This window comes from Rattus norvegicus, chromosome 17 (genome assembly GCF_021556685.1).
Source record: "Rattus norvegicus strain SHRSP/BbbUtx chromosome 17, alternate assembly SHRSP_T2T, whole genome shotgun sequence".
Lineage (NCBI taxonomy): Eukaryota > Metazoa > Chordata > Mammalia > Rodentia > Muridae > Rattus > Rattus norvegicus.
The window spans coordinates 32,042,135-32,068,288 of record NC_141550.1 but is presented as its reverse complement, the minus strand read 5'-3'; the positions used below and the strand labels follow the sequence as shown (position 1 = coordinate 32,068,288).

Genomic DNA, 26,154 nt, shown 5'->3' with positions numbered 1-26,154 from the left:
ATGGTTCTCAACCTTCCTTATGTTGTGACCCTTTAATATAATTTCTAATATTGCAGTTACCCCCAATCATAAGATTATTTCATTGAAACCTTCTAACTGTAACTTTGCTACTGTTATGAATACCAATATAAATACCTGTGTTTTACTGATGGTCTTAGATGAACCCTGAGAAGGGGTCACAACCCATAGGGTTAAGAACCACCGACCAACAGTCACGTTTATCTTTCCTATTTTTATTGTTTTCCATTAACTATATTTAATAGACAAAACACCACAGGAACTGACTTGCCAAAAGGACACTGGTTTTTTTTCTTCATAATCGATAGATTACAAAGGAACCAAAAAAGTTAAACAGCTTTCAAAACCAAAGTAGAACCATAGCCTAATATAAAAGATAATTACCAACTGGGTAGATGTCTTTTGGGTCTGTACCTTATGACCAAATGCTCAAAAACTTTTTTAACTTGTTTTTTTTAATTAATTTATTTAAATGAATACACTGTAGCTGTCTTCAGAAACACCAGAAGAGGGAATCGGATCCCATTACAGATGGTTGTGAGCCACCATGTGGTTGATGGGAATTGAACTCAGGACCTCTGGAAGAGCAGAGCCACCTCTCCATCACCTCGAAAACTTTTCTGATCTGTCTCACAAATCAATCAATCAATCAATCAATCTCTCTCTCTGTCTCTCTCTCTGTCTCTCTCTCTGTCTCTCTCTCTGTCTCTCTCTGTCTCTCTCTGTCTCTCTCTCTGTCTCTCTCTCTGTCTCTCTCTCTCTCTCTCTCTCTCTCTCTCTCTCTCTCTCTCTCTCTCTCTGTCTGTCTCTCTCTCTGGTATTTATTTTATGTTCTATCTGCATGTGAACCTGCAAGCCAGAGGAGAACGTCAGATCACACTAAAAATGGTTGTGAGTCACCATGTGGTTGCTGGGGATTGAACTCAGGACCTCTGGAAGAGCAGACAGTGCTCTTAACTTCTAAGTCATCTCTCCAGCCCTGGTCTCTTTTTCTTAAGATGAAGTACTTTATTTCCTTACCACTAATATGACAGTATATTTCAACCTAACTGGATATGACTGATGAGAAAAGATTAGTATATCCCAACCACTAAATAACAAGCACATAACTGTTTTAGATTTTTCAAATTCAGAAACATGTCCATAAGAGTTTCTTACTAATGGGGCCCTTGACGACCATATACTTAAGAAAAATCAAGTACAAAAGTATTCAAATGCTAATCCCTGCTTAATCAGCAGTTCCACCCAGCCATTGGCTAATTCTTTTAGTGTAGAACAAAAATCAGCGTCTGAAGAATCAGTTGTAAATATTATACAAATGTCAGTTAAAATTATGTAAATGAAATCAAATATAATGGTCATAATTTGAAAAGATGCTCTAACCTACTGATAAAATCAAACTGAAGCATTAAATATAAATAACAAAAGAGATTTGAATTGCCCATTATTACTTCTGGCAATAACTACCTGATTATTGGCATTTTTTTACACAAATCCTTAAAATATTTAAAAGGTGGGATAGTTATAAGCATTGTTAACAGTTAAGAAGTTTCTAAATAGGGCTGGAGAGATGGCTCAGCGGTTAAGAGCACCCGACTGCTCTTCCAGAGGTCATGAGTTCAATTCCCAGCAACCACATGGTGGCTCACAACCATCTGTAAAGAGATCCGATGCCCTCTTCTGGTGTATCTGAAGACAGCTACAGTGTACTTATATATAATAAAATAAATAAATCTTTAAAAAAAAAGAAGTTTCTAAATAAACAGCATAATGTGTATTCTTACTTTAAATCTTTTCACTTGATACCACTTTCTGTTGCAGGATTTAGAAAATTAAACATATAGTACCCAAAAGCAGACTCTCCCATTTGTATATGCTGTATGTGATCATTTCAGACAAACAACAATAACAACAACAAAAACTATACACAGATAAACTGTCAGTCACTCAGAAAATATCTTCCAATGATGATGCATGTCATTATTGAGAATGAGGAATGTTCTCAACAAACAAATGATAATCTCAGCCTTAGCCCCTTGCATAATCAATGAATAAGAAATGAAATGGGTCAGTAAACAAATGAGACCCAAAGCAAAAGTGATTACTTACTTTTACGAGAAATTTTTAATTGACTTTTAAATTTTAGCCATAGAATATTTCTTCAGTAAATACGAAAATAAGATGCATTAGTACTTCGGTTTTATTTTAAAGTCCAATATGTAAAAATTTTATTATTTAGCTTATAAATTTTCTTTGGATTCCAGCATCACTAAGTACAAACACTATGAGTCAAACTTACCATTATTAATATGCAAATATATAGATAGTACTTGGAATAAATACTATATTTGTCTCTCTGCTTGAGAGCTTTTCAATTTCTATTCAATATGTTTTATTTTCTTTGCACATACTATGTAGTCCACACTTCCTTGAATATCCTGTTAAAATAAAAAGTAAAAGTCATCCTGGATTTTAAATAAAAGAGACAAATGCCATGGGTTTTCTCTACTAATGTTACAGAAAATAAAAAACTATCACCAAATGACTATTAGAAAAGCACACACAGGCCTTGAGTTCAATATCCACCACTGGAAAAAAACCGACAAAAAGTTAATTTCTCAAAAACTTTATAATTACACATTACCTCGCAATTCTACTCCCCCCCACCAAAAAAAACTGAAAAGAAGTTGAAAGCAATTCAGACGAATGATATGTAAAGACCAAGTCTACTGTATCACTGGGTGGGGATAGGGCTAGGATCACAGGTGTGATAATTATTACCACTGAATTGCATACTGTTTTTTTTTATTTATATGTTTGGCTTGGCATGGTTTTAATACAAGGTTTCCCAATTCAGGCTGTCCTGGAACATGGACAAGATGGCTTCAACTTTGTGGCAATCATCTTGCCTCTGCCTCTGAAATACTAAGATTACAGGCATGAACTACCATGCAGTTCTGTTTTGAACTCCTGGTCCTTCTGCCTTTACCTCACCAAGTACTGAGATTAGAGAGGTACGTCACCATACCTGGTTTGATTGTACAATCACGAATTATCAAGGTGGCAAACTTTATGTTTTATATAGTATATATAAAAATAAATAAAATAGCAATAAATAAATAATAAAACTTTTTAAAAAAAAAGAAAAGCACACACAAGAGCCAGTCAGATTGCCTCCCTCCAGCTATGTAGATAAAGATAGTAAACGTTTGCCCTCTACACTGCAAGGTGGTTCCACTGTGGTGAAGACTGCTGTGAGACTAGCAGACACACTGGTAACCACAGGCCAGCTTCTTTCCTACATCAACTCTTTCTAGAGCACAGGACCAGGGTGGAACAGAGATTCTGTGTCTCACTGGCTCTCGGGGGGGATACTGTTCATCTACTAGAGAGCAAGGTCTAGAAAACACTCTTCAAAAACATGCAAGTGCTTTCAAATTCCTTGGCTTGATGAGTATGGCCATGGTGCTGTACTTTCTAGGGTAGAATGAAAACCGCCAGGATCAGATGCATTCTAGATGATCCTAGAAATGAGCAAGCAGTCAGAACTCTATAGCTCATCCAAGTGACCACTGGCAGCCAGTCTGCTGACCTGTACAGAAAAGATTATCTCACTTGTAGCCAATCCATCAGCATGCAGATGTTGCCTCCACCAGACCAGGAATGCCAGCGCTAATCATGGCATGTGAGTAAACATTTTTGCTGCCAAAAGGAAAATCTACACACAGAGAAAAGAGTTTCCAAAGAAATTAGGGCTTTGGTAATTATGAAACCACAAGGCACTAGGTTTCTTACATCAGACAGAGATGAATGGGAACACTTGCAAAAGTATTTCACCATTAGTCTGATTTGTGAAAGAAAGCCACAGGAAAAACAACAGGAATTTTTAAATTCCTTTATTACCCAATACAATTATATGTTTCAGCCTAAACTAATGCTGGCAGTGCTCCGCGGGATTCCTTCATTCCTCAAGGGTAAAATGAGAAGCAGAACAAATATGGGCAGTCTATGTTAGCCTTTCCCTGTGTATCTTAGAGAGACATCTCTGTTTGGAAATGGGTATTAAAACCTGCCTGCTGATACAGATTCACTATTGTCTCAAAGATAGTGGCTGAAACAAAAACAAACCTCAGGCCCCCAAAACCACATCAATACCTCCCTCCCTATGAAAGCACCATTCTCTCATGTTCAACTCCCACAGTGGCCTTTTCATCAGCTTCCTGCTCCCAACTTCTATTTTCTCTTCATATGTTAGCTCTGTTATACGCGCGCGCGCGCACACACACACACACACACACACACACACACACACACACACACACCAGTCACCCAAATTCTAGTTCAGTTTACATCCAACTACCCCACCAGATAGCCAATGGTTCCTTAATTTAGAATAAGAAAACACTTTCTAGAAAATGGTAAAATTATAAAGTAAAAGTAAAACATAAGTATGTCCTGGGATATTTGGTTTCACCTGAAAACTGAAAAAAAAAAAAAAACAAACAAACAAAGAAAAATGTCAACCAAAATTTCCCAACAACTCAAACGACTACCATCTAGACATCAAAATAAAATGCTGCACCCTCAATTATATGGATGTGATAATGTCCAGAAAACCATAGTACAGGAACTTCCAAACCTCAATAAGAGGCATGAATGCAAACTGTTTACATAGCATAAACTACTCAGGGAACTTGGTGACCATTTGATTACTCCTAAGTTGTTATGACTTCCCTCAGTGTTAGGGGAGAAGCTTGATAAATTCTGTGACTGGTAACCTTCGCTCCTGCAACCTTCACTCTGGCCTCCTTTGCTCGAGCCAACACACCCAGACATGCTCTAGCTTTTTCTTTCTCAGCTGGAACAAACGATGTGTCTAGTCAACTCAGTGCTTACAGCACCAGAATGATGAGGCTGGGAGCCTTCAGCGACTCTTCACAAATGTGCCTGCAATCCTGTGAGTTAGTCTTAGAAGAGGACAGAGATCACTGAGAGGAGAAAGGAAGGAAGAAGGACCAATTAGGAGCTAGAAGACAAAAGATTCAAACGAGGTCTGGCATCTTCTTTTACCATATTAATTCATTTTTAAATTTTTATTCTATAAAAATGACTTTTTAAATCACAAAGAAAAAGTATCTAAAGTTGCCGCTACTGGAATAACATGTGAAGAACTTAACATACTACTGGAGAAGTTATATAACAAATAACTTCTCCAAATATAGACTTCTGTTAATCATATAATCTGAACTTTTAAAGAAGTCTTTCTTTGAAATATTTTAAATTACTGTTTGTCAAAAGTATTATGCTAAAATAATTTTGAAGAATGACTGTCATTTAATTCTATGCCTGTGTCAGCTTCAGTTATTGACGAAACATGGAAACAAAGTGATGTGAGAAGCCATGGTATCCAGTACCAGCAAGATTTCCATATTAGACAGGAGGTGGATTCCCAAGGAAGCTTCAGAGTAGCTTGGGGGTTTGTTTGTTTGTTTGTTTGTTTGTTTGTTTGTTTGTTTTGGATTTTTTTCCTACTAGGGTGCCCTTGAGAGTCTGGAAATATAACTTTAATCCCTGCGCTCTATCACACCCTCAGACTGAGTTCTAGGATAGAACAAGAACACACTAGAGACACAAAACAAGATCTTTATCACTCCATAGAAAAACCAAGCACTCCTGTTTTCGGCTGAGTTACCATTTCCTAAAGTGTCCCTGAAATAAAAATAAGAGCTAAAAGGTTGGCTTCGGGGGACTTCCTGGCTATGACTCAGGCTGCTAAAAGTCAGAATAAAAGGAGAGACAGCCAAGACCTCATCCAAGCAGGTCACTAACTACAGGAGTGGCTGTCAGTAAACTCAAAAACAAGATCTGCAACAGATAAATGACAATACAGCTAATTCACTCAGAAAAAAACATCTGGCTCTGTACGTGTTTTATACCATGATATGTTCACCAAGAAAAATAATATTCTGCCAAGGAACATCTTAATAACACAGGAAATTGTCTATGCCTGATAAGGTCACTGTGTTCATAAACAAAACCTCTTGAGACTCTAAATTGGCTCATGAGCCATGCAAGGATATACATTTCAGAAGCCATTTAAGAAATATAAACAATGCAGTCCATTTTCCAAGGAGCAGAAAGACTACCTGACCACGGTGTGACTACTCAGGGTCCAGTCCTGTGTATGCCCCCAACTGCATGGCTCTGGAGTCCTAAGTCAGCCACGGATAGGAGACCACTTTTGCATTAGTGGAAAGGTACTGACTTGGCAGGTTCATTGGTTCTTAAACTCTCCTCCCATGAAATAAGACACTGGGGTGCCATAAATCAAGACTGTGGTTTTCTATAGCTAAAATCAAACAGTAGGTATCTGTCCTCAGTGTTTTTTCCCATCATTTTTTTCTTATACATTTGGAACTTGAAACTACTAGTCTGGTTAGAAAAGCAGAAATTTATTACTAACATAAAAGAGCAGATTTTGGTTTTTATTTTTCCAGGTTCATGTGTTCAAGGTTGGAATTTCAAACTTCATACCTAAAATAGTCATAGTACTAGTAAAATTATTGCTGGTTCAAGTAACAGAATCAAGCATACCAGGTTTTCATAACATTCCAACAAATAAAAAGTAAACATATCCTCTATACATCTCCCTGTAGCTGACTACACAATCTGATTTGGGACCCACAAATTTCAGAACTTCTAAGAGAAGGTGCTGGTTACAGGAAGTGAGAGTTCTAGCCACACTGCTTCCCTCCTGATCTCCAGGAGCCACCGCAGCTTCCCTTGCTTCTGCCGTCCTGTGTGCCAGCCAGCACCACTCCTTTCTAACACCTTATCTGCCCTATCACAAACTCAAAATGGCTGTTTTTAAAGGTCCAGCGACAGGCCCAAAGTGGGATCCAGCTCAAGGCCCCAAGGCCTGACATCATTACTGAGACTATGGGGCATTCACAAAAAGGAACCTACCATGACTGCCCTCCAAAAGACCCAACAAGCAGCTGAAAGAGTCAGATACAGATATTGCTCCCAACAGAAGCTGCTGATCCCTGTGGTTGAATTCAGGAAAAGCTGGAGGAAGCTGAGGAGGAGGGCAACCCTGTAGGAGGACCAGCAGTCTCAATTAGCCTAGACCCCCGAGATCTCTTAGACACTGGATCACCAACCAGGCAGCACACACCAGCTGAGATGCGGCCTGCAACACATAGACAGTGGAGGACTCCTGGGTCTGGGTTCAGTCAGAGAAGATGCACCTGACCCTCAAAAGCCTGGAGGCTCCAGGAAGTTTAGAGGTCTTATGGGTTGGGTGGGGTGGAGACATCCTTGTGGAGGGGTAGGGGGCAAGGAGGAGGTCAGGGGGGAGGGTAGACCAGAAAGGGAATAAAATCTGGAGTGTAAAAATGAATTTTAAAAAGGAAAAGGAAAGGAACAGCAGACTCCTCTATCTTTAACTGTCTCACCAGTGCCAGCACTACTCTGCAGATGTGAAACTATCCAAAGAAAAGTTTGAACAACCTCTACAGATGTCAAATTACGAATAGTTACATTTACCTTAAGAACTAGTGTAAAATACTGAATGATGTTTTGCGGGCCAGTGACAGTAATGGTCCTAATAAAAATTACCGAAAAGCCAATAGAAATGCTGAAGTTGTGTGGCTACTTCCAATTTGCATCAAGAGGTCTGCCCCAAGCTGGTCAGCCTAGAGGACTCGATCCATGCCCCTCCTCTGAGACTTCCACAGTAGCTCTGTCACCTTGCTCCCACAGGTTGCATGTGCTTTGACTGCTGTAGCATACTTATAAAAACTGATCTTTTCATGAAGCTCTTACTACCTTTTCCTTCTTGTTTCTTCATCCACATTGTGAACAGTTATCAAGTACTTCTTAAGTTCGCAAATCAATAACTGGAAGTCTAAGGGATTTTGTTTAGAATATAATGTCTCATTAAGTTAAAACTATATAGCCAAGGAAGATGTGAGCAATCGCGAGGCAACTGACCAAATAAGCCTGTGGCTCTCTTTCAAGGCACACTTCATTCTCCACAGAGAAAATGGCAATGTGTCTCAATCATCCATCTTTTCCTGCCTACATTTCTCTTCTCTTTTCCTTCCTTTCTGAAATGATTTATGAGTAATAGTCATGTTTAAATTCTTTCCAATTACCTCCTCTTTAGTTGTCTGAGTTTTCTACTGCACAAAGTAGATATCTAATATAGGTTATTTACCATAAAAAGTATCCATGACCAAACTGCCTTTATTCCTATCCACTGTCCCTGTATCATTTCAAATCTGAGACCCACTGGGGAGTGAAACAAAGACTACTTAACTAACCAACAGAAAAGGTGAGCCTCAGTTTGAAACAAGAAATTTCACAAAAATTAAACATCAAACCTCAAATGGAATTACAAGTAAGTATTAATTAACTAGTGCAATGCATTTATCTGCTGATTTCACAGAGGCTATTCTAGAAAACTATTAACTATGCTTTTATCACACAAATCACAAAATTAGATTTCTTCTATGCTTTTTCATTTCCTTTGTACTGTTTAAATTGAAGAACTCCATTACAGTCTTCAAATACTAGCCAGAATACATCAATTACTTATTTTACAAGAAACTTCAAAAGATAAAGACTCGATGTCTAAGTTTAATACATGCATTGAAAATTTAAATTATTAAAAGGAAATCTACTGACTATTTACAGGGGAAAAGGTTTGCTTTATTCCTAAGCATTTATAGTTAAGAAAAACACAAAAGTACTTATTTATATTTTAAATTTGATCTGGATACATTATATTGACAAGATAGAATGAACATAATGAGGATTATAAATAAATGCTAAAACTGTAAGACATTGAAAGAATAACTGAAAAAGCATTCTGAGATTCAGATAGCTCCTTAGACTTTATTTTATACTTCACAATCTATATTGTCTCTAAAGATAAAAATAGACTTTACTCACTACTTCATATCTAAAACCTCAAACAGAAACTATGCTGAGCCTAACCAATATACGCAAGGCCAAATTAAAAACGAAAGAACTTGTTGGAAAGAGTTACCACAAACATAATGAGTTCAGAAGTTAACATAGAGATAGAGATACGTTTTGTAGTGGAGAGCACTTGCTCTTCTTCCAGGGACCCAAGTTCAGTTCCCAGTAAGGCATGTCCAGGCAGCTCACAATAGGTAGTGCCAGCCCCAAAGGATCCGGTGCCCTCTCCTGGCCTCCACAGACACCAGATATCCACACAGATATATGAATAAAAATAAGTTAATAAACCATGTAAAAAGTTAACAAACCAAGTGAAAATCGTCCTTTAAAAAAAAGACTACGAAAGAGCTGATTCAACAATTTTATAATTCCTCAAATCAACTACAGGGCACACATGGTAATAGGAACACAATTTCTGTCTTCTTGACAAGCAGAAGTAATTAAGAGTAACTGATTTCTCCCTTTACTTTCATAAAAGACTTTTTTTTCTTTTATTGGATATTTTTTAATTTACATTTCAAACGTTATTCCCTTTCCTGGTTTCCTGGACATAAGCCCCCTATCCCATCCCCTTCCCCTTATTCTATAAGGGTGTTCCCCTCCCCACCCACCCCGTTTCCCACACCCCCCCAACATTCCCCTACACTGAAGGTCCAACCTTGGCAGGACCAAGGGCTTCTCCTTCCATTGGTGCCCAACAAAGCCATCCTCTGCTACATATGCAACTGGAGGCATGGGTCAGTCCATGTATAGTCTTTGGGTAGTGATTTAGTCCCTGGGAGTTCTGGTTGGTTGGCATTGTTGCTCTTATAAGACTTTCCTTTTTTATTGGGTATTTTATGTACTTACATTTCAAATGTTATTCCCTTTCCCCCTCCCCATCCTTCCCCTGCTTCTATGAAGATGTTCCTGCTTTCCACAATCTCACATTATTAACTCGCTTAGGCTTTCTAGCAGAACTGAAGCACCATATAAAGACTCATGAAACAGATGCCCAGGAGCGTGCAGTCATATGGGTCATATGCAATCATAGGACTTCAGCTGCTGCTTGCAGAATCCTGGGCTGCTGCAGAATGTGCTGTCTGACACATCTCTGAAAAAAGAAATCCTTTCTTCTCCATAAAATTTTAGAAAAATATTATTACTTTCTGATTATTTTAGGTTCATTTCTCCTATTATATAAACTCTCTAAACGAACTAAAACATAACTGTATTTGAGGCTCACCATCTGTACAGTTACCTTTTCAGCAGTCGATATTCTAACTTTATTTGAAACCTAAAAAAAATTACTATCAAACAGCTGAAAATCTAAATCCAAGTACTAAAACTAGAAAATATACATCAGTCAGTAAATTCAGAAACAAACTTATAGGATTAACTAAGGAGTCTATGTTTTTAATCAGAGAAATACGGCACGAAAGTTGCCACACAAGTTTAACTCATTGCAATGAACATTTGCAAGTAAACCTGTCTGGGCAAAAGGGCGCACTGTGTGACTCACCATAACACCACAGCTTTCACAGTGAGAGGTTTTGTTTGTTTGTTTGTTTGAGGAGGTGAGGTTTTTGTTTTATTTTCTTTTGTGGGGACATTTGAACACAGCTTTGAAGAGAATCTGAGTAGGATTAGGATGCACAAAATTGATAAAGAATAAAAAAGCAAGCCAATCACCCAATCACCGCTAGCTTTAGAGGTAGCAATAGAAAAGTCTGTGCATGATTCCAGAACAAGAGATAATTTCATGATAAAAATGTGCTAAGTTGTTGCCATTATTTTAATCTAGAAACTCTGAGTGCCTTTGCAGGTAACTGACTTTACTTTCCTGAGAGGCATGCCTCAAACAGGCAAAAGATACTAAATGAGCCTACTTTAAAAAGAATTGCATAGTGGAGTCTCCAGTCCATTTAAGCTAATGTAACAAAGTATCACACACTGAGTATCTAATGAGTCTCTCCTATCAGCTGACTTAAAAGCCCAAATATGAAAGCACTGAAAGATTTAGGGTCTAATTAAGTCCAGCTTTCTAAATTGGAAATGTGAACTTCTGCTTGCGTACTTACATGGTAGAAGGGCAAATCTATAGGGCCTTTTTATAAAGACAATAATTGCATTAATGACTGCAAGATCTTCTCCCAAAGAACCCATCTTATTATCACACTGTTAACAAATTATCCGAATATGAATTTTTCAATAAACACAATATTCAAATAATAGCAATGTTTGGCAAGAGAAAATAAAAGCAATCACTAGCACTAGCGTACAGCAGTAGGGTAAATAGGGAAGAAGGGAAGGGAGGCTCACGTTTAGCTACCTGACAAAACTTAAAATATAATACAAACATTACTTAATTAAAAAGATCTATAAAACCCACTTAAAATAAAATTAACAATCTGAATTAAGAAATAAAATCATGGTGGATGTGCCAGAAACAAAGACATATATCCAAGAGTCTTGTAAGTTAAAACAGCAAAAATGAAAATGTCATTATGAAACCAACCAGTGTCCAGTTAACAGACAAGGAGACAAAGAGACAAGATATGGCGATGAATGGCAAGACAAAGAAAGGCAATGATTAAGCTAAGACATTGGCTGAAAATATCAGAAGGGAGATGAGCAGATATCATGTAACCACTTATGGAGGAATAAAGCACTCTGTCTTAGAAGGAGAGAGATGGCTCAGCAGTTAAGAACCCATGCTGCAGAGAACTAGAACTCTGTTTCCAGCACCCACATCAAGTGGCCTCATAACCGCCTTAACTTCAGCTCCAGGGTATTTGATGTCCACTCTGTTCTCTGCAATAATGTGGGTGGGAACACCCACACACACATGCACACAAAAGCAAATTATTTTTTAAAAACTCAAGTATAACTCTCAAGTTATAAGAACATAGAATATAAAATCAAAAAGTTGCAAGTAGTAAAACAGCAATGTGGGGAATTAATTCAGACAAACGAATCTGATACATTCAACAACAATAATTTTGAAGAAACAAAATTAAAAAGGAAACCTATTTCAGTATGCTGGCTTTCCTTGAGCTCCAATGCAAATAAATTGTGAGATAGAAATAACTAGAAGAATGTATTAGATATATATAATATGATTAGATATTATGTAATATTTCAGACTAATCATATTTTGACACAATAAATAAAATTTCTTTTTATAGTCTTTCTCTATTAAAAGAACATTCATTTTGTAATACTTACAAGTGAAATACTTTATCTTAGAGCTTCAAATTAAGCAAAAGTATAAGTAAAACAATATTAGCCATGCACAGCATATGATTGTTATGTGAATTCACTATATTATCCTACTTTTATATTTAAATCAAAAATCTTTAAATCTTTAAGATACTAGATAAACACAGTCTAGTCCACCTTAACCCTTCTGATTCACCATTTTAGCCATGTCGCCTAGCCCTTCTAAAACAGGTATAAAGGAACATAAGATAAGATGTCACAGATCTAAAAGCAAATCAGCTTTCAGTTTGAAAATGCAAACACCAAAGTACATGCAGTGTTCCCACTTTTGGGTGGCACAAGAAGGATGAGGCCTTAGTGCTGCCTCTTATCCACTCATACATTCCTAGAATTACAGCGAGATGCAAATGAGTCACTCCATGGGTGTCCAATCCCATCACTTTCCATCAGGTTTCCTATGAAGGCAGCTCCTGAGATACCTTCTAGGAAACAGCCTAAGTCACACCAAAAATGCTGTTCCTATAGGTGGGTGGCTATCACAGGAAGAGTAAACGTAATGATCATACTAAGGACAAAAAATTTACATTATCTAAAATAATACACATAGAATATATTACAGATAGTGTAATGGTAATGCCTTTAATCACAGCACTCAGGAGGCAGAGGATCTCTGTGAATTCAAAGCCAGATTGATCTATAGCAACTTGGGAGAAAAAAATTTAAAAAAATGAACATGAAAGAAACTACCATTGCACAAAGAAATTTCAAATCCAGACAGGACAATGAACAAAGCCCATGCAAGTAATGGCCAGAGAACCAATCTATGTTACAGACAAATCCAATACGCACTCTCAGATTACACAAGGAATAAATACCCTATAAATAATGTGGAAGACAGCACAAAAATGAGAACATATATTCAAAATCAGGTCTCCCAACCCCTATACTAGTCAAGAACATATAAAAAACAAAACTAAAATGACAGAAATCTGCCTAACTTATCTGTAATGACGGTCATTATTAATATTTACCTCTTCATTAAGGACATGCCTCTAAAACTGAAAGTGTAAGACACCATCTCTGAAAATCCCCATCAGGTATCTACAGAGTAAAGATCATGACAACAAGAAGTAGCAATATTACGTAAGACACAGTAGAAGGCAAAACGATATTATTATCTGTGATGATGATTAATTCATAATAACTACGAATTTCTGTGTGAAATATCAGTATACTGAAGGAAATAAAAGGATAAAAAGCAAAGCTTATGAAACAAAGGCCTCCCAAATCTCCTAATTGTATAGAAGTGCACTTCTGCAGTGTGATGTGCTCCATGGGGAAACCTTACAATCAGAGAGAACTGTAACTTACATGCACAGATGAATGCACACTTCCCATGCACACGTGCACTTACACACACACACAAACACACACACACACACACACACACACCTCTTACTTTTAAGCATTTGTGGTGTGTTTTTAAAACTGATACTCTATGAAGTTCCAGTACACAAGGCCACATTCCCAGTTACAAAAACAGTAAAATTAATAACTAATTTTAAATGAATATTAGAAATTTCATAATGCTAGATAAAATGAAAATACAGAATTGTAGGCTATTTCCAAAACTAAACTGCCATTTATCAATACTTAAAAAATATTATCAAATACAAACAAGAGAAAACATAGCTTTCAAGCTGGTCTTACTAGCCAAAAAAAAAAAAAAAAAAAAAAAACTACCTACCCCTATACCAACATATTTTTTTTCCAAAAGAAGAAGAGAGGGAATGATTCACAGAAAGATATTAAGGGAGTTAAAGCACAAATCCAGAGTTTATGACAAGATGCTTTGAATAAAAATAAGACGGAAGGGCTGAAAATGTTAATCAAGAAGATGATCCCTATTTCAGGAGGACCAGGTTCCAGGCACCTGTACCCAGATGGTGAACTGATAACATTAACTAATACCAGATGGCTCCATGTTTTCATAAGGCATTGAGGGGAAGAGGGCGGGCAAGGACACAAAGCCAGGAATTTAGAAGGGTTCAAAAAGTTGATACTAGAGACACATAAGACAGTTTAAATATATCCAAATTTTTTAATTTAATTTCAACTGACTGAACATTAAAATTACAAAGAAAAGGACAGAGTTCTATTTTATATATAGTAAAGGAAGAAACCCTAGCTAGCAATTCTGATAATCAAGAATAAAGGAAATATCTAGGTGACTGTCTTAGATGATTTTCTTATTGTTGGGATAAAATTCCCTGACAAAAGGAACTTAAGGGAAAAAGGGTTTATTCCGGATCACAGTTTGAGGTTATAGCCATCAGGGCAGGGGACTCACAGCAGCCGGAACTAGAAGCAGCCTGTCACATCCACAGTCGAGAAGTAGAAAGCAGTGCTTGTGTGCTCAGCTCTCTTTCTTATTCACATAATCCAGAATCCCAGCCCCAGATTTGGTGCCACCCACTGTGGATGAGTCTTCTGACCTTGATTAATCTTATCAAGATAATCCCCCAGAGAAACACCCCCAAAGTCTACTGCCGGAGTAATTCTAGATCTCATCACAGTTAGCAAGTGATATTAGTCAGCACAGTGGCCTACTACAGTGACAGTTTACAAGGGGAAATAAGTCAGCTGTTGGTATTACAAAACAGATATAGTCTACAGTGAGTGGTACGGGACAACACTTCATTAGATCATTTTCAGGAATTATGAAGCTAACACAAGAATGTGTTTTCTTTCCATTACCTCCTTCTGTATTCCCCCACGGAGAAAGAGAAAGAAGGTTGACATTGCCAAGAATGGACACATAGCTTACAAATTTAGCAAATGTCCAAATTAGGATTGCAACCTCAGATCCCAATTAATTATGGTTGGTAGGAGCCAACCTTAGTTCTAGATTATGTAATAGATAATTACAGGCTCCAAAATAATGCTAACTAGTCTCATGACATTGGGCAGTTTCCTTTATTTGATAATTGTACTTCCTCTTTAAGCATATGCTCTATGATTAAACACTGAAAGCTCAGAGTACTCAAATTTCAACAAAATACGGACTAATATATCACTAACTATCACATCAAAAGATTTGGAAAGTGACATGAATGTTTGTAAATGTGCTTTTTAAAAAACAAAAACTGAAAGGCTAAGGAATAAGGGTCACTAATTCAATACCACCCAGAGACCTACAACATGTTTCAGGAGAGCATCACACTGTCACACAAGAGAAGGAAAGAGAGAAATAAAGGAAAGGTATAAAGAGAGAGAGAAGACGGGGAGAGACACAGGGAGGCATGAAGGGAGAGATAGGAAAGAGGAGGAAGGAAGGAGAAACATGGGATTTACTAAATATCATTCTTTCATATTAAGATAGCTTCATGTCTTGCACAAAGAAATGTATAACTCAAATTCAGTGCTTAGGATAATGCATCAGTAGATAAAGTGCTTGCCTGAAAACTAAGTGGACTTGAGTTCAGATCCCAAATATCCCAAATACTCCTGTAATCCCTGTGCTAGGAGGCAGAGACAAGAGGCTTTCAAGGGCTAGCTGACTAGCCCAACTAAGCAAGCGGTGAGCTCCAAGTTCAGTAGAAACCATGTCTCAAAAAACTAAGGCTGAGAACAGTAGAGGAAGACAACTTGACATCAAATCCCGGCCTACACATACATTTGCATATACAACATACAACAAATTCACTAGTTTCAACAGTTTTTCAACATGTCTACAAATACCTTATTTACATTTCCAAGATAAAGAATCCTATTCTGGGAACTAGAGACATGACTGAGCGACAGAGCATTTATCCAAAATGTGAAGGGCCCAGGGTTCAATTTTCTGGGTAGTGAGTCAATCCTTTTCAATGACACAGCCACCCTAAACTTAAAGTTTTGTTTTTCCTATTAAGTATTTTTCATATTGTCAAAGAACACCTTCAAAGGCAGGAAGTAGAATTTAATGGTACCCTGGTCTGAAGCCTCAACCTGTAGGTCAATGACCCTTTCATAGGAGTTATCATCAAAAAACAGAGCTATTTATGTTACAATTCATAACAGTAGCAAAATTACAGTTATGAAGTAGGAATGAAAATGATTTTTATGATTGGAGATCAGCACAACATGAGTAACTATATTAAAGGGTCATAGCATTAGAAGGTTGAGAACAAGTTTGAAAGGTTCAATGATTTATACATACATACATACATACATACATACATACATACATACATACATACAACCTGCCCTTACTGTTATAGCAACATAAATAGAAACTGCCGAAAGCCAATTAATTAAACCATCATCATTTAGAAATGGAAACAAGATTTAAGGTGAGTCTTCCATCTAACACACTAACCCTGAAAATATACAATAACACAAATCCTGAAAAGGACCAGCATGGAAACACAAATTAGCTTCTATTGGATTGATCATGCAGTTCTTCTGGGTCTATGGTCTGAATGACAGCAGCTGGCTGACTGTTCAGGGACACAGGACTGAACCCAACAGCTGGATTGGCAAGTGCACAGGCAAGACATGCCAGAGATTGTGAAAAACTAAAGCATACTCGAAAATACCAAGGCATCTTCTTAATAAAAAGAGAATGGCCCACCCACGCCAAACACTAGAATCTCCTGAGAGACTAACACTGCAAAAAAGGGAATCACCAGAATGAATATTTTCTCAGCTGTACTCCTGACTGAAAGGTAAGTCCACTGTGGTAATTCCATATTTTCTTGATAAATTTGGTCTTTTCTTCTTTTACATTAACTAAGCAAAAAAAGGAAACCTTTAGAAAACAAAGGTGGCTTGAAAAACAAAGCTATAAAGCGTTGTTTTTATAAATAAAAACTTGAATTTTTCAGTTTTCTCTCATTAAAAACATCACGAAAGAGCTGTATTATAACATTACCAAAATATCTATTGATAACTTATTGCTTTTGTAATTTGCTATTTTGTGGAATGAATTAAGACATAAGCATTGTCACTTTGAAACAAAAATCTAAAATAAACAAACCCTTGTATTAAATCCAAAAATGTTACTGAGAATTTGTAAAATAACAAATAAACAAGATTTCCTTTTCCAAGAATTTTAATCCATTGCAACTAGCTGGAGACCCTCAGAAAGCATATTTCACTAAGGACTTCCTCTCCAAGTCATATGTAGAAACAGAACAGAAGGATCTAGGAGGTAAAGTGTAGCTCTGGTCCGTCATCACGAAGCCTCCTTTTGCAGCAGACATATTATTAGACCCACAACTGGTCAGAACGTGGAGAATAAGTGACTCCACGTCCAGTCCCAAAAAGGACATGAGGAACAATCACTCGGGAAACTGGGGAATGTTGTGGAAGAGGGGCGAAAAGACTGCAAGAGACTGAGGACCTGGACAGCTGCTGCCGACAGTGTCTTCAGAGAGAATAGGGAGCTGCACTCACTGACTCTCCTACAATATGGTTGCCAGCACAAGACATGAAAAGCCACACTTCTCACACGCCAACATCTTCACAATTTCACAAGTTTTCAGGCCTAGGTAAGGAGCTACAGGGAGTCGATGGCTGCTGAGAGAATGAAAACCAGTTTCGTGTTATAGTTAGTTGATTGTTGGGTTTGTTTTAAGGGAAAGACACCAACACTAAGGGATGAAAATAAAGTCAACACTAATTGGACAGTAAGAGTTGCTCATGTGTGCGTGCATCATGCGTGCATGTATGCGTGTGCGTAAAATAAACATTAAAAAGGAGGTCAAGGGAATTCTGAAGGGAAACAGTAAGGGCTGGAGGAGGAAGGAGGATGGAAATAGAAAGGATGCAAATATAATGTGCTGATGTATAAAATCTTCAAAGAAAGAAATAAAATAACTATGAAATTCCATATGTAAAAGGACAGACTATATAGAGAGAGTTGCACAGAGTCTAGGCATGATGATACATACCTATAATCTAGCTCTGAGGAAGCTGAGGCAAAAAGATTGCAAGTTTTAATCACCCTTGGTTATACATCAAAACTCTATCTTTTAAAACATAAAGTACTTAATGGCTACTGCCCAATGCTAACTGCCCACTTACCTCTTTCCTCAAAAGTACCTCGGTTTCCTCTGAAAATGGCATCTCCATTTATCCAAATGACAAAGGCATTTACTACTAACTCATTCTTGATTACCTAATTACTTTAATTGTGGAAATACAACCCATTAGCAAACACTGTCAGCTCAATTTCTAAACAACACAAACCAGTACAAATTTTTCCATCTCCTCTGCCCCACCATTTTTCCTAGACTACTACAAAAATCTTAATTTTAATCCAGAAAATGAACTAGGAGCTGTCTATGTAATATTTTGGCAAAAATTCTGGCAGTAATCTTCCCATGCTTTAAGACTTGGACTGATAAATGCATAAAATATATTTGATACCAAAACTGTACATTTTAAAGTGAAGCTTCACAACTTCCATTCTGAATGTTTTTTTCTAACCATTTAGAGATTCACCAAGTTACATAAACTTGGGGCCTGGTTAATTTTGGTGTGTCATGTTTTCATTTATGTGTAAGTCTTTTTATAGAATAAAGTTTATTTAAAAATTTTTAAAGAATTTGATTTTTTAAAAAAAGACTGAATTTGAAAGAGAGCAATGAGGAATATATGAGAGGATTTGGTGAGAGAAAAGAGAGAACATGATATAATTATATTATAATCTCAAAAAATAGAAGAAATAATTTAAAAAGAATTTGAATGAGGTTGAATTTGAAAGTTGTGGAATAATTTGTTTTTTGGAAGAAACTTCAAAACACAATAGCTGAGTCATGGTTATGTTCACTGCTCTCGTGTAGATCTACAGTGAGAGCAAAAAGTGGAGTAGAAAGGTTAAAACAAACAAGCAAACATGAAGTTTAGTGGGGAAAGTATGTAAGCATTCTTCAAGATTTTAGAGTATAGACAAGTAAACATCTACAAAAAGTTTAATGTCACTGAAGAGATACCAGGTGAGATCCAAGAAGAGTGCACTTCGGAAAAGATCCAATATCTCACGCATAAAATTGTGAAAATGCAAATTCACTTGAAAGGACAAAACATAAACTGAGATGGTGCTGAGTTTCCTTCTCAAAAATACCATCTGGGAGAGTGTTTCTTCAGGGTTAGCACACAAAGGCCAAAGATACAGTGGTCTAAGGAGACAAGGCTCCATCCCAAGTGGTAACAAAGCTTGCCAATGTTTATATGGTGCTGATTTTGTAGGAATGAATGATGGCTACAAAGAATTGAAGATATCATAGAATCTTATACCAAAACCCTGAAGAGCCACAGAGGACAGAAGGTGTGTGGCACAGCTGGTGGCTCTACAAAGAGGCCCTGAAGGTCACTCCATGGATCTGTAAAAATAAAGCCTAAGTTGCAGTGCAGACTCCAGAACACTGGAGGTGTGGAAACAATGGATGGATGCTGTGAAAAGCAGCAGGCCTGGAATGGAATCAGTCCAAGAAAGAGGTCATTTGTGCTTCAGACAGAAGAGCTGGAGAGGTGGGGCTGCACAAGGCCTTCAGAGCCCGGATACTTCCACCATTAGAGCCAGGTTCCAGATATGGAGCTCCGAGTGATGCGGTGCCCTGCTGGGTTCCAGTCTTACCGTGCTCTTATCTTGCCTTCCTAAGGCTCCATTCTTTCTCCAGTCATTAATTGCCTTGAATCCCAGAAGAGATTTAGACTCTTGACTTGAAAACAGTGATAGAACTGCTAAAGACTATAGGGGCTTGTGAAGCTGAGCTGAATGTGTATTGCACTATGAAATGGCCGAAAGCCTGTGAAGACAGGTAGGAGGTTATGGATGAAACAAAAGGTGTTTAAGTGTCAAGCTGACAGGAAAAACTGGGGCTGTGATACTTGATCTTGATTGTCAACTCAAAATCATCACAGAAACAAATCTCTAGGCACATCTGTGAGTATCTAGATTAGATTAACTATGGTAGGAAGATCCATATTAAATGTGTGTAATGACTTTTGTCCTATAAAATTAAGTGTGGGAGCTGGGGAGATGGCTAAGTAGATAAAGTTCTTACCATAATAGCATGAGAAATGAAGTTCAGGTCCTCAGCACACACATAAATGTCATACAGGTAAGATAGCTCACCTTAATCCTAGCACCAAAAAGCAGAGAAAGGATCCACAGGACAAGCAGACTAGTTAAGACCAGCCAAATCACTGAGTTCTGGGTTCAAGTAAGAGACTCTGCCTCAATACATAAGGTGGAGAGCAATCAAAGAAGGCACATTACATCAACTCCTGCTCTTCGTGTGCACATACAATCACACACATGAACATAAACACTTATGCACTCATGCATGCACAGCAAACATAGGAAGATAGAACAAATGTGTGTATAGACAGAAATAAAAAAAGAGATGTAGAAAAACAGCTGCTGATTTTTAAAACTGTGAATCTTGCAATGTTTTAATGTATAATGTTATTAGAATATTGTTTGTGCAACAATTCAAGAACTACTACAGATGTGTAAGTTACTGCAACCAAAGATCAAGCCCATCCTTTAGAAGAGGCAAGAGCACCAATTAATGGAACCTGGCATGAGTCTGTCTATTCACTTTAGCCAAAATAAGGCCAAGGGCATTGTTTAGAGATTTCCATTAAAACACCTGAATGTCTGAAACCCCCTGGATAGGGTGGAATCTGTAACAAGCCTCTACAATTACTTACAGAAACAATGTACTAGCAAGTCTTCTCATAATAAATTGAACATGCTACAAGAATTTCAGCTTTATGTTTGGTGTTCTTTCCAGCTACCTTTAAGCATTTGCTCTGACACACACTGAAGACCATTGTTGAAGATTGTTTTATTAATTTAATTTTTTAACGATCCATTTTGTCAGGTTTTAAGGATCCATTTAGTCAGGCAAGAACTTAAAACCAGGCAACCACCTACCTAGGTCCACTTATTAGGATTGACTATTGAGATGAAGGCTTGAACTGACTTCTGCCCTCTAAATATCCATGTGTTTATACTTTACCCTGTATTGTTTCTGATTTATAGACATTACAATGCCATCACTTTTCATCAGAGGTTTTCGTTCACCAGCCACATGCATAAACATAACAGTTAACAAATTGGTTCAGAGGGTTGTCTATCAGCAGTGAAACAGGGAGGAAGATCCAACCGGCCATCTGGGAAAGCACTCCTGTCTCAAACCAAAGAAAGGCCTCTCCAGGCCATCAAATTCTGCTTCATCTGTAGCCTATTTGTCTGGGTGGAGTCTAAGACCTGTGATTTGCTAGGGAAACAAGTCTTATTCTCTTCTCTTCATATAGTTCTATGCATTTAACTTATCTGTGACCCTTATCAGTCACAGCCACAGGCCTGACTCTTGTCCAAGTAAGCTGTTCCTTATAAAGGTATCCAGTCATTACATAAGTTGCAAACTAGAAGCAGCAGCACCAACAAGAAGAGGACAAGGAAGAGAAGGAGGAGCAGAAACTAGAAGAGAAAAAAGCCTGTTTCATGGTAAAAAGCAGTGTCAGCTATACAACATTTCATTCGACCAACTGGAACTTCTACCACAGTGAAGACTGATGAGAAGTGAAGGAAGCTCTTTCTTTCTAGGATGATATGACCAACTTTTACAGTAAAAACATTTAAACCCCAGGCAGCATCTGCTTCTTTTTTATGAGAGACAATATACAACACTATCAACATTAGAATGACTGAGCAATGACTTTTCAAGCTGGCATTGTTTTACTCAAAGGGAATGTTCTATGAGGACATGGTGATTCATGCTTTTTTAATGCTAGCACTAATGAAGCTAAGGAAAGAGGATTTGATGACCAGCTGAATTATACAACAAGACCCCATCACAAACAAACAAATGAACAAACAAGAAATTGGTATCAGATGGGTTTTCAACACATGCATTAGTGACTTTTTTATTGCTTTAATAAGACTTCATGCCCAGGCAACTTATAGAAGGAAGACTTTCTGGGGGATTCGGTGTCACAGAGTGAGTCTATAACCTTCATAGCAGGGAGCATGACAGTCAACAGACAGAATGGCACTGGGACCAGTAGTTGAGAGCTCAAATCTTGATCTACAAGCATGAGGCAAAAAGAGTGATTGGGAATTATGTGGGCTTTTGAAACCTCAAAGCCACCCCCAACCCTGTGACACACACGCCTGCGATAAGGCCATAGTTCCTAGTCCTTCCCAGTTCTACCAACTTAAAATTAGCCTTGTCTAGTTTACAAATGAATGAGTCTTAGACTATAGCTATTTTATTTGGCTTTAATAATTACTGCAGGGCAAGCCCTAATCTACTTTTCTAACTCCTGGCCTAGCTACTTCCCCAGTGGTGTACCCCAAATACTTGAGGTTTCTCCTGGCCATTTGCTCATTGTCCATGTCCTCTCAGGGTAGCCTCCTCTTCTCTCCTCTCTTCTCTCTTCCTTTTTCTCCCTCTCTCCCAGAACCAGGTAACTCAAAACCCACCTACTTCTAATTCCTCCAGTAATTGTCTGTAGCCATTTTTATTTAACCAATAACTTTACATTAAGGAACAGGTTTGCACAACAAAAGCTGACAAATAGGAGGATTCACTTCTGACAACTAGACCTTCAGGTACAGAATCCATTCGAATGTGTGAGTCCATAGGGTCTGTTCTCATTCAAATCATGACAGGTACTAAATGACAGAAGATTTTTGATTACAGTCAATACTCTAATTTGTAAATCACTTCCCTTATAGTCTCTGAGGTCCTAGAAAACAAGATCCACAAGAAATTGGTCCTTGGTAATGGGCTCCCTGCAGAGCATCTGGATTAGTGTAGAAATACCTGGCATCTAAGTCAAGATCCTCTGGTATCCATGAAATCAGATCCTCAGCTACTCAAGATGGTTCTCTCCTCAGTCCTACAACTTTCTTATTGGGAAAATAAACCCATGTCCACAAAAGAGGAGAATTTAAAATAAGAGACACTAAGTGACAAGGCTCTGAGACTAGAGACAACTTGAGCAGGGACCTACCTATTCAGAAAGCTCTCCTCAGACAAAAGTCCAACTTAGTGGGCTCACCCTTCCTATTTAAAACCTTACTTCCAAAACCAAGTGTAATTTAAAGCTGTCAGTGAAAACTAGCCAGGTAGTGGTCGCATACAGCTTCAACACAGTACTTTATCAGAGGCAGCACTTTGAGCCAACCTGGTGTACAGAGCCCGTTCCAGGACGCCAAGATGACATAGAGACCCTGTCTCAAAAAAAAAAAAAACAAAACAAACAAACAAAAAAAAACCTAGATGAAAATCCACTCTTATATTTTAGTTTCCTTAGCTGTCTCATCTGAGAAATCTAAAACCACTCTACAGTAGTCACATAGCTTCCATCCTGAAATGAAAAGTGTTATTGTGACATAAAGAGGTTCATTCTCAAGGTAGAAAAAAGAGAGAGAATGTTTACCCTTATTCTTTTCAACAACCAAGTATCCTTGAGATAATTCCAGTGCTAAAGAATTCAACAGTGACTATCGCATCTGCCATGGCTCAACTAACTCAGTGCTGCAGAGGCACCAAGTCCCAGTTATCCTGGAGTTGTTTTGTGGGGTGTGGGGGCCATAGAAAGTCAGAAGACAAGTAATCCTTGCTCCCACCTTGTTTGATGGAAGGACTCTCTGCTGCTCACTGCTATGCAAGCCTTGGTTTTAGCCTGTGAGCTTCCATGGAGTCTCCATGCTTTGACTCCCACCTCCACATAAGAGTTCTGGGATTAAGGTACATGAACTACTGTGCCTTGCTTTTATGTAGGATCTTGGGGTTCAAACTCAGGCTCTCTCACATTTCACAGCAAAGACTTCACCCCCTGAGCCATCTTTCCAGCCCATTTTAGGACGCTAGCATCCAGTCACAAGACTAAACTGAAAACCATTCATTCCAACCCTGGCAAAGTACTGAGGTAGACAAAGACACACGGCCAAGAAGAGAGGGACACTGATGCCTTCCTTGAGGACAAAAACTGAACTGAATTATGAAGAACAGTACAGTAAGAGAATAAAAGGCCAGGCTTTAGGAGGGAGGACAGCATCCATAAGCAACAATGTGCTACACTTGGGAAAAGTAAGGTAGGCAAAAAGACAGTAAATTGTTCTTTGTGGTCAAGGCTTGAGACAGATACATGGCCAAGGAACCACATGACAGTGTGGTTGCAGACTGCTAGGTTACAGGGTGTAAACTACAAACCCAGGCTACTGCCCTAAGAGAATAAACTCATAGCTGTATGATAATCTCATAGTGCACAAAGTCTAAATCCAGTAATTATTACTAAATCCAAAAAGACTCAAGGAAAAGTTAAAGAAAACACAAGCAGAAAAGGGGAGAGACAGAAACTAGGTAACTGGCTGTTCAGAGGGAGAAGCAACAAAATGCTATTCAAGGAAACTGATGTTTGTGGCTTGGGTGACAGGAACCAAAGTAAAGCAAGTAACAGAACTGGGAGTGGAAGAGGAGGGTGCTTACAATTATGGGTGTTATATTTTACTATCATGTAAGATTTAGGAAGGGCACTCCAAGTAGAGATACAAAGTAGACAACTAGAAATGCAGGAGACCTTATAGTTGAAGCTGAAGTTTTTTTTCAGTCCTACAAAGAGAGATATTTTATTGGCACTATTTTACATAAATGATTTTTTTCTATCTTCATACCCTTCTGTTTATTATTTTTCTTTTTTATTGGATTTTTTAATTTACATTTCAAATGTTTTCCCCTTTCCTGGTTTCCCATCCATAAACCCCCTCCCCCTTCTTCTATGAGGGTATTCTCCCTCCCCAACCACCTACCCCTTCCTGCTCCCCACCCTGACATTCCTCTACACTGAGGGGTTCAGCCTTGGCAGGACCAAGGGCTTCTCCTCCAATTAGTGCCCAACAAGGCCACCCTGTACTACATTTGCAGATGAAGCCATGGGTCTGTCCATGTGTACTCTTTGGGTTGACGTTTAGTCCCTGGAAGCTCTGGTTAGTTGGTATTGTTGTTCTTATGGAATTGCAAGCCCCTTCTGCTCCTTCAATCATTTTTCTAACTCCTCCAGTGGGGACCCCATTCTCAGTTCAATGGTTGAAGCAGAAGTTTTCTAATCCATAATGGCAAATCCTAATCCACGTGGTTATCATAAACAACTGAGGAATCTATTCAAGGCAAAGATGCCCTAGGTATTACCCTAAGAAATCCTAAGCAGATCTGGATGGAGCACAAGAAGCCAAGCAAGGCAGCCACTGCAGTTACTGTCTGCTCATACTGAACTTCCTGATAGGAGCCTTTGCCATCAAATACACTTACAAAGCACATTCACTTTGATGGCATTTGCAGAATGAGAAACTACACCTCTCTTTGGAGTCTTGGAAACATACTTCATATTTTAAAATAGTTGCTTCTCAGTCCATATTCCACTAGTTGCAAGAAGTGGCTTTGATATGGCTCTAGATCATTGATGGAACCTTACCCCATCTGCTGCCTGCCTGGTTTTTTTGTTGTTGTTAAGAAGGATGGGAGATACTCAAATTATTCTCCAACCCACTATTGAAAGAAAGAAAGAATGAAAGAAAGAAAGAGAGAGAAAGAGAGAGAGAGAAAGAAAGAAGAAAGAAAGAAAGAAAAAAGAAAAAAAGAAAGAAAGAAAGAGAGAGAGAGAGAGAGAAAGAAAGAAAGAAAGAAAGAAAGAAAGAAAGAAAGAAAGAAAGGAAGGGAGGCAGGCAAGAGGAACAGGAAGGGAGGGAGAGAGGAAGGGAGGGAGGGAAAGAGAGAGGGAGAGAGGGAGGGAGGAAGGGAGGAGAGATGGACAAATGGCCAACCTTTAGGCACTCACTACCTCTGACACAAAACTCAGTTCTCAGTTGTGTGTTGTTTCTTCGGTCTCATTTTCAGAGATGAGAACACCCTGGACTAGGACTCTATATTTCTGCTCAAG

The 26,154-nt window shown here is 38.2% G+C and overlaps 1 protein-coding gene across 3 annotated transcripts in view; it reads right to left on the bottom strand.

Annotated features, from left to right (window-relative positions):
- Gmds (GDP-mannose 4, 6-dehydratase) overlaps positions 1-26,154 on the bottom strand; it is a 526,562-nt gene that overhangs the window by 458,389 nt on the left and 42,019 nt on the right. Inside the window, exon 1 of one of the 3 annotated variants that reach the window (XM_087590060.1) lies at positions 14,440-14,610. The exons of the other annotated variants lie outside the window; for them this stretch is intronic. The gene's annotated coding sequence lies outside the window, so the exon portion shown is untranslated. Of the gene's footprint in view, positions 1-14,439; positions 14,611-26,154 lie in introns of those variants that run through there. 3 annotated transcript variants of the gene reach the window in all.